Source organism: Octopus bimaculoides, chromosome 21 (assembly GCF_046866305.1).
Source record: "Octopus bimaculoides isolate indiv1 chromosome 21, ASM4686630v1, whole genome shotgun sequence".
NCBI lineage: Eukaryota > Metazoa > Mollusca > Cephalopoda > Octopoda > Octopodidae > Octopus > Octopus bimaculoides.
Window position 1 is genome coordinate 13,761,153 of NC_142948.1, and position 10,723 is coordinate 13,771,875.

General features: G+C 35.0%; 1 non-coding gene across 1 annotated transcript; it reads right to left on the reverse strand.

The window, feature by feature from the left end:
- Positions 1–5,404: 5,404 nt before the first annotated feature.
- LOC128250495 (U6 spliceosomal RNA) lies at positions 5,405–5,511 on the reverse strand. The gene has a single exon (XR_008266511.2). It is a non-coding gene; the product is annotated as a U6 spliceosomal RNA (small nuclear RNA).
- Between the last annotated feature and the right edge of the window lie 5,212 nt (positions 5,512–10,723).

Below are 10,723 nucleotides of genomic sequence, written 5' to 3' on the forward strand. Positions count from 1 at the left end.
AATTAGTAAGAAGCAGCTTTGCCTTTCTCTGTAGATTACTGTTACGTGTGATTTGTCTGGTTAGGAAAATCTCACAAAATTTTGCTTTTCTTCGACTCCTGCACTCTTTTACCCTATGTTCATACCGTGTAACTCCAGCTTCAAATACCCATTTCTGACAAAGTCTCTACTGTAAGGATTTTCGCAACTCGGTCATGCTTCTATTTCTCAAATTCTGCTTGTTCTTGCTCCGGATATTCTGCAACAATGTGAGTCACTGTCTCATTCCATGTTCAACAGAACCTAAATTTTTTCTGACTTCTTCCCGTACACATATGTTGATAATAATAATAATAATAATAATAATAATAATTATTATTATTATTATTATTATTATTATTATGATAACTATTACTATTAAGGCGGTGAGCTCTCAGAATCGTTACCGCGCTGGACGAAATATTTAACGGTCTTTCACCCGTCACTACGTTCTGAGTTCAAATTCCGCCGAGGTCGACTTTGCCTTTCATCCTTTCGGGGTCGATAAAATAAGTACCATTTGAACACTGGGATCGATGTAATCGACTCATTCCCTCCTCCAAAATTACTTCCCTTGTGGCAAAATTTGAAACCATAGAAAGCCCTATGCTTCCTGCATAGGGCTTTCTATGAATCTGGCATATTTGGATTGAAAAGAATCCCAGTCGGATGCTCGTTCAGAAGTACTACTGGGATTTTTTAAAATCTTGTCAGGCAGGCATTAGAGAAAGCCTTAAATCAAGTGGAAAGAAGGCTTGGAATAACGTCATAAATTCCCAACGTTACGCACTCGACGTCTAGCTAATAACGATTCTGTTATTAAAATGGCAGATAAGGGAGGCGCTATCGTAATTACGGACAAATGTGAGTATATTTCGGCCTGTGAAGAAGTTTTAAATGACAAAACTTCATATGAAGAATTACCTGGGCAATTCAAACCCCAGTTATAGAGAGAGGAACTTGACAACACGTTCTGGAACTGGAGGAAAACAATGTCATTAATAAAGCTGAATCTAAGATTTTACGGTTAGAAAGAATAACACCTGTATTGTATGGTCTCCCTAAAATACACAAAAAGTTCGAAAGATTTCCTCCAATGCACCCAATGTGCAGCGGATATGAATGTTGTACGGCCAAGATTTCGCAATATCTGGATGGCTTTCTATTCCCTATTGCAAAACGATCAAGTTCCTATATTTGGGATACTTTTGATTTTGTCTAAAAATCAACAACTTTTTTAAGCACCGAGGTCGCGTCGAGAACTGGGTTTTTTTTTTTTTTTTTTTTGTAACCATGGATGTTTCTTCCTTTTATCCCAATATTGACTACGATGAAGGGGTAGAAGCATGCATGGATGCTTTTGAAAGGCGGTCAAACAAAAGCATTCCAACGAATTTTCGTAGTAGATTATTGGGATTTGTGTTACTTTGTTTAGACAAAGATTTTACCACCAGACAAAGGGTTGCGCCATGGGTACCCCCATGGCAGGTAATTTCGCTAATGTCTCCATGATGAAATTCGAGACACAATTACTGAAGACATTCAAATCCCTTCATGGTCATTAACAAATATTCTGGTTACGGTTCATTGATGACGTCTTTTTATAGCTGGGAAGGATCATAGGATAGTTTAAAGGACTTCTAACATTTATTTGACTGTTATGCTAAAAACTATGGCTTTAAGTCCAACATAAAATTTACGTTTATCTTTTCAAAAACTAGCGTTGAATTTTTGGACACAAAAGTTACGTTTTCTGGAATAGCGACAGAGCTATATTGCAAGCCCACGTCATACCACATTTATCTCCACCGCCGCTCCGTTTATATACGTCATATTATTCGGTCAAATCCCAAATCCCAATTTTTGAGGATAAAATGGATTTGTACTGAAATAGGGAATTACTGGAAACAGGCAAATGCTTTTGTACATCATTATGTCAAATGCGGTTACAGTGAATCACGATTAAAGGAAACAGCATATGAAATAGCTAAAGATTAGCAAAGATAGTCAAACCTTCAGGCATAATTTTAGGAAACACAATACAATAGATAAAAGAATTCCTTTACTGATTAACTGGCACCGAAATTCGCTGGCATTTCAAAAGTGTTACATGAAAGTTACCAGCATGTGGCGAAGAAATATACTCGTTTCAAACAGATATTTACTATTGTAGCCTTTATACGGGATAAGAATATAAGACGATTATTGACCTCTATATTTGACTCGAAGAAAACGAACATTGGAGTATCTGCGTGCTGTACCTTGAAAAACAGCCGCAAGAGAAGTAAGCCCTGTTCATTGTGCAACAACATGAGTGAAGTGAAATCCATCAGAAATCATAACAGAAATGTTATGATTTATACAGAAGGTGGAACATGTAAAGGTTCCCATTTGGTGTACGTGGCAGAATGCACGAAGCACAACTTGATTTATATTGGTTGTACAACAGAACAATTAAAGATTTAATGGGCACAGATTCGACGTCTGGCACAATAACAGCAGTTCAACAGAACCTTCCGAATCTTTCGTTTCAAACGGCTGTAATTTTGTAAACGACTTGAAAGTGCATATTCTCAGAAAATATTCTGAATCTGCCCCACTTTCACTTCTCAGAATGTATGAGGAGAAATAGGTTTGCGGGTTATTAACATCACACCCTGAAGGAATGAATATCATTAAATTTATACAAAACTGATTAAATATTCTTCCTTCTCTCTTTTTCTTTCCTCTTTTTTCTCGCTATTTTTCTGTCGTTTTCTTTTCGCCTGTTATAAAATTTTAACTTAGAAAACTGATGATGTCATTCCATCAACGTGTGGGCGCTGGTTGCTCTCGTTTATGCTTTAATTTCAAATTTCAGTAATTTTGAATTTTTATCACTTCTTATTTTCAGCTTGACAAAGACAGACTTACTGTCGAAATATCGTTCAACTAAAAAAATATCTATTACAATCGAATCGCGCTCTTCGTCTTGACTGCTTACTGAGTTCAAATTCCAGGGAGGTCGACTTTGTCTTTCAATATTAAGTACCAGTTGCGTACTGGGGTAAATGTAATCGACTGGCTCCACTCCCCAAAAATTTCGGGCCCTACGCCTAGAGTAGAAATTATTATTATTATCATCATTATTATCATTATTATTATTACTATTATTATTATCGTTCAGAAATACATGAGAGTTCTATCAAACTCTCATGTTTGGGGAAATAAAGATTTCTTTAAAATTATGGGGACAAGTGCACTTTTATTTTAAAGACATACATCTTTAAATTAAAGAAACACACACACACACACATATATATATATATATATATATATATATATATATATATATATATATATATATATATATATATATATATATATATATATATATATATATGTATATATATATAATTGTGTTTTTGTTTTAATATATAAGACGCGAGTTGCTTTCAATTAACTTCGTCTGCAAATTTTCATATTAATTATGTACATATGAATAAACACACTCATACGTACGGATATCTATAAGTATACACCTACACACACATGCATGCATACACTGAGGCAAGCAAACACGTAATTTGCACGTGTTGCTACTAATTATGTACACTCAAATATCATCTTATAGTTTGGAATATCTGAAACAATGCAAAAGTCAATAAGTTATGAGCTTTTGTTTTAAGTGTAATAAAAATTCGACCGTTTTATTGCCTCTTAAAATTAATGTATAATTAATAAAATAAAATAAAATAAAACAATCCGAAAACTCTCAGCTTTAAACGTATTAGTGGCTTTCGTTCTTTTCTCTCTCGGGATTATAACAGAAGACAATAGTTATCCACTTCGTATTCAGGTACACAAGGATTATATAAATCTAAGCACAAATATCTTGGTTTTATGCAGAACTTAAATCCGTTGTATGTCAAATGTTCAGCTCTAGAAGTTATACCAAACAGCTAAACGAAGAGTCTGGATAGATTTTTAAATGTAAAGTTCTTCTTACAAATACATTCTCTATATAAATACAAGTTTATAATTCTCTGACAAGCGATTAAGTCTATTATGACTATATTAATAGGAACTGCGTTGTAGAGCTAGGGAGTGCTAAATAGTAGACAGAAAGAGATCTTTTCGAACATGTTCAACAACCAAACGCTTGCAGGTTCGGGTAAGGTTTCAAGTCGACTTATTCGACCCCAATACTCAAATGCTACTCATATCGTCGCTCCCTAAGGGAAGAAAGGCAAAACAGGACTCTACAGAATTTGAACTCAGAACGAAAAGACAGACGAAATGCTGCCTGGTGACTTAACGATTCTACCAGCTCGCCGCATTACTATACACGTAAGTACAAATTTTAAATTTTGGCTCAAGGACAGCAATTTAGGTGGAGGGGATTAGGCGATTACATCGACCCCAGTGCTCGAATGGTACTTATTTTATCGACCCCCCAAAATGAAAAGCAAAATCGATACACATGGCATTTGAGCACAAAACGTCAAGACGGAAGAAATGACACTAAATATTTCGCCTGACTTGCTAACGATTCCACCTACCCGACGCTTTGAATACAAGAAATATTTTTGGCACAAGGCCAGCATGTTCAAGGAAGAGGATAAGCCAGTTACACTGACAAGAATTGCGACCCCAGTGTGCAAAAGTTATTCATTTTACCCAGCATGCCGACGACGATTTTTCCAGCTCGCCGCCATTGTAAACATAAATATTGAAATACATTTTTATACATAATTAAGGGTTTGGTATCATACGCAGAAAGAGTTACAAAATGTCGCCTGGAAGGGTAAGAAGTATAAAGTAGATATAGCAATTTATTTTTAATAATAGAATAGCCGCAGGAGCAGCTTTGTGATAAGAAGCCTTCTTCCTAACCACACAGTACCGGTTCAGTCCTACTGCGTGGGATCTCGACAAGGTGTTTTCTACTACAGCATCGGGGCAACCAAAGCCTTGTCAGGAAATTTGGTAAGCGAAAACCCAAAGAAACCCGTGTGTGTGTGTGTCTGTCTGTCTCCCACCCCCGCTTCACGACCAATATGGATGTGTTTACGTCTCCCATAACATAGTAGTTGGGCAAATGAGTCCGACAGAATAAGTACCATGTGTAGCAAAAATAAATAGCCGGGTCCATTCTTTCAACTACAATTTTTTGAAAGCTATATCCCAGCGTGGCCGCAGTCAAAATGACTGGAACAAGAAAAGAGTAAAAGATAAAAGAATTGAAAAGAATACAGTAAATAAACAAAGTTTATGAATATATATATAAAAGAGGAAATACAAAAGTTGACCCCGGCGGAATTTGAACTCAGAACGTAAAGAGGGACAAAAAGCCGACAACTATTTTCTCTGACGTGCACACGATCTTCCAGCCCGTCGCATCTTACAAAATATGGAACGATACACGAATTTGAGTTATCATCCTTGCGCAGATACTATGCTATTCCTATCTGTATCCTTCCAATTTTATTAACAGTGTTGCCGAAGCAATTCAATATATCAGTTGAAATAATAGCTTAGAGATACAGTTGTAGCATTACCATATAAAGCTACTCGTTATTAATACCAAATAGTGAATATATGCTTTCACAAAACTTGATCTAGCTTCTAAATAGACTACCGTGTAACCGAGTCAGGGGTAAAATACGAAGAAAGTAAAAATGCTTTCATCTTTTACGTGCTTCTGTCATTAGATTACACACAAGCTGGGGCATCGCTTTGAAAACAGTTTCATTCGAATTCATCGATCTCAGTACTTGATTTGCAAACTTGGTACTCATTCTATCGGCTCATATTTTTTGAGCAGGTCCATGAGTGGTTGACGATATATGCATCTCTGATCATGAGCAGAAGTAGTGAGCGAGCGTCATAGCAATTTGTTGAGAGGAATTCTTTGAGGTTTGAATAATTCACCTTTCAAAACATGGGTGTTTTGCTCAACATCCTTAAACAAACCTTATTTAGGGACCTTTTGAGCAGGATGAGCTACTCGACCTGGAGAAAATTCTAACTAGGCCCCATCTCCGAGGTCATGCGCTGTTTATTTTCATATGAGATCACTATGTCACGGACATATGGTCGTGATGCATGTGGCTGGTGTACCCTTATCAGACGAGTCGTCATGATGGGTATAATGGGCTACATATATTTGATGGCATGCACTGCTCTCTCACTCAATGACAATAATAATAATAATAATAATAATAATAATAATGATATTAATAATAATAATAATAATAATGATAGGCCTGCTAATGTATACAGTGCGTTTCTCGGCCCAAGGTGTCAGGAAGACGCTCGGCAAGAAATGGAAACAGAATTGAAAGATGATGATACTGAAAATAATAATAACAATAACGATGATGATGATAATAATAATGACGATACAAGCATATTAATCAGTATGGCTTCCGCTTAACTCCTCTTATACATGAATGTTGCTTGATCGCAATTGCATCTGCCACCATTTACAGCTTATCCTTCCTGTTTACACAATAAACACAAACACAGACACGTGTGTGTATGTATGTACGCATGTATGCACATATATATATATATATGCATACACACACACCTATATATATATATGTATGTATATATATATGTATGTATGTATGTATGTATGTATATATATATATATATGTATGTATATATATATATATATATGTATGTATATATATATATATATATGTATGTATATATATATATATATATATATATATATATATATATATATATATATATATATCCAACAGCACTTCACACGCCTACATAAACGTCTACAACACAATGTGAATATGTTTTTTCAATAAGACCACTTTTGTAATTTTTTTTTTCTTCAGCAGAATCTACCTTTCTCACCAGATGTCGCTATCAGAACAACGATACGAGTGCCTACAACGACATCAACAACCGCAACAGAAACATAATGTAACTCTATCTAGAGTAGGCTTTATGATCGTACCAGATACGAGACAAAATAATAGAAATTATCAAAAGAAGCTATAAACATGGAGACTCTCATATTCACAAAACATCGTTTATGCTCATATGGGTTCAGCTGCTGTCTTACTGACAGGATGTTAGTACTGAATGATGGTACTACGTACAGATGTAAGACACATACACACATATATATATATATATATATATATATACAGTTATAGATATATGTATGCTTATGTAAGTTTGGATATCTACATGTGTCTTTGTGTATATGTATATATGTATATATATAAATTATATGTATAGTATATATATATATATATATATATATATATATATACAGTATATATACAGTATATATGTATATAGTATATATACAGTATATATAGTACATACACTATATATATATATATATATATATAATATATGCACAATATATATATAGTATATGCACAATGTATATATATAGTATATCCACAATATATATATATAGTATATACACATATATATAGTATATGCAAATTATATGTATATATATGGTATACACACAGTATATATATAGTATCTACACAGTATATATATAGTATCTACACAGTATATATATAGTATCTACACAGTATATATATAGTATCTACACAGTATATATATATATATATATATATATATATATATATATATATATATATATATATATATACGACAGGCTTCTTTCAGTTTCCGTTTACCAAATCCACTGACAAGGCTTTGGTCGGCCCGAGGCTATCCTAGAAGAAACCTAACCATCGTGACGTGAACATTCCTGTCTTATACATTACAGTGGTGCTGCGATACGGTATTAAAACTTTCAATCTAGAGCCAACACTTCTGTTTTACGTGTATCGCAAAGAAAACAGTAGAGAGGTCTTCTGTATGCACGACTTGAAAGTAGAAGAAATAGCAGCTAAAGTATATCACGGAGAATGTTTTTTCTAAGTTCATGCCTACGCAAAGAAATGCAGTAGACGCAAATTTGCATTCGAAGCACTATCTCCTGCTTTACTGAAGTCCACCGTCTTACATGCACTTCCCTGTCTTAGCCTTAGTCAATAATGAATTTGAAAAATAGAGTGAAAGCGTGTTACGTAGTAATGCAGGCAATTGCGGAAAAGGAAGAAGTATTAAGCTCCTCCTCTCAGAAATTGGCTCTTATGCTCCAGCGATGATTGGAATGGGTAGATACCCTCTCCGGCGAGGAGCAATTGCTCGCAGGTAAGAGCCCAACTTACATGGAGTAAGGCTAGTATTCGTTTACGAGAAATACTTAGCCTGTGGAAGAAAGATCATCAATAGCAAAGCTTAGATCCTACCAATCTTCAAAGGAAAATATATTCAGTGCTAATCGCTGGGCCAACGAGACTTTATTGAAAGACGTTGATAAAAGGCATAAGTACATGCAAGACACCATGGATAAGAGTAAAAGAAACAGAAGGAAGACAGCTAAATGATAAAGGGACCTGTATGTTGTTGTTGGCACTCCGTCACTTACGACGTCGAGGGCTCCAGTTGATCCGATCAACGGAACAGCCTGCTAGTGAAATTAACGTGCAAGTGGCTGAGCACTCGACAGACACGTGTACCCTTAACGTAGTTCTCGGGGGATATTCAGCGTGACACAGTGTGACAAGGCTGGCCCTTTGAAATACAAGCACAACAGAAACAGGAAGAAAGAGTGAGAGAAAGTTGGGGTGAAAGAGTACAGCAGGGTTCACCACCATCCCCTGCCGGAGGCTCGTGGAGCTTTAGGTGTTTTCGCTCAATAAACACTAACAACGCCCGGCCTGGGAATCGAAACCGCGATCCTATGACCGCCAGTCCACTGGCCTAACCATTGGGCCATTGCACGTCCACAAATGGACCTGTATATGCTTACCACATGCTATAAGTCATCCAAACAACATGAATGTCATTTCTTGCTCAAAATGAATAAAAGGGTAATCACAGAAAATTGTGTGCTGATAGTTTTGAAGAATACGTGGGAGAAGGGGAGCATTGCTTTTGAAAGTATCCTTATCATCGGAAACACATAATGCCCTCATCATCGAAATTTTCTCATTTATTTTAGATAACTGATTTATTATGTGTATTGGGTAGCTCTGTAATATTATATAATCAATTGCATGATTTTAAAATCTTTTAAATTGATTTCATTTTAAAGCATATTGCATCAATAATCCCTCCACTTACCAATATATATCTTGATTCTTCCACCCAATGAACCTTACTAACCCCTTGCTAAATAATTTGTTTCTGTGTGTATGAACTGTGAATGTAATATACCCAAGTGCCTATTAATGTATTCTTCTTCTTCTCCTCCTTCTTCTTATTATTATTTGGTTGATTCTGTATATAGAGAAACATACATATACTTATACCTACATTGAGATACACACAGCAAATATGTAATAAAACAACTGTATTATATATATGTGTGTGTGTATGTGTATGTGTGTTTATATATATATCTATGTATATATGCGTATATATCTATGTATGATGTGTATATATATTTATATATATATATATATATAATATAGATATGATATATATATATATATATATATAATATATATATAGATATGATATATGTGTATATATATGTATACACACACACACACACACACACACGCACACACACACACACACATATATATATATATATATATATATATATATATATATATATATATATATATATACACACACACACAACCACATACAACGTGTGGTGTCAGTAACAGTCGCAGTTGTGCTGACTAATGACTCAGACCACGAAGTTTAGCTATCAATCTATTAAGTGTTGAAAAGACAGTATCGATTTGATCAAGTAGTTGATCAATACAATGTCACTTTATTTAGTTTCAAATCAGACATGTCAGTAGATTTCCTAAAGCGTTATTCAGACACAATTATTCAAAGACGTTCGTTTGTAGACCAAACGCATTCTATCTACAAGTGTCTGTGCATATATGTGTGTTAGAACACACATATATATATTCTTTTACTAGTTTCATTCATTGGACTTTTGCCATCTGGGGTCACCGACTTTTTATCGACCTCAGTACTTATCTCAGTCTGTGGTTTCCAAAACGGTAAGTTATAGGACATAAAGGGACACAGCATAAACATCATTAAAACACACATATACATACTCAAACGCGCATGGAATCACACACATACATATATATTGTTCACCCCACGCCCTCTGTCACTTAGACAGGGAAGCAGATACATACACACGCCCCCCATACACATGAGATGGTATGTATTCATACATAGATACCTTTATACATACAAGCATACGTAAATATACAAACATACATACATACATATCTATCTATGTATATACGTATGTGTGAATATATGTATAACTAGCTATTCATGTTAAAACAAACTTAGATAATAAACCATAATGGAAAAGAGAATCGATACGGGGAGTAGAATATTCTTATTTAATTAAATTATGGAAATGTCTCAAGCAAATGGCGGCTTCTTTTAAAAAAAAAAAAGAAAGGCGGTTAAACTCCTTTAACTTTGTATAGGCGCAGCCGTAGCTGAGTGGTAAGACATTTGTTTCCCAACAAAATGTTTCCGGGTTCAGTCCCACTGTGTTGCACCTTTGACAAGTGCTTTTTCCTATAGCCTCCGGCTGTTCAAAACCTTTTGAGTTGATTAGGGCGATAGAAAGTTAACGAACCTAGTCATACACACACACATATGTTTA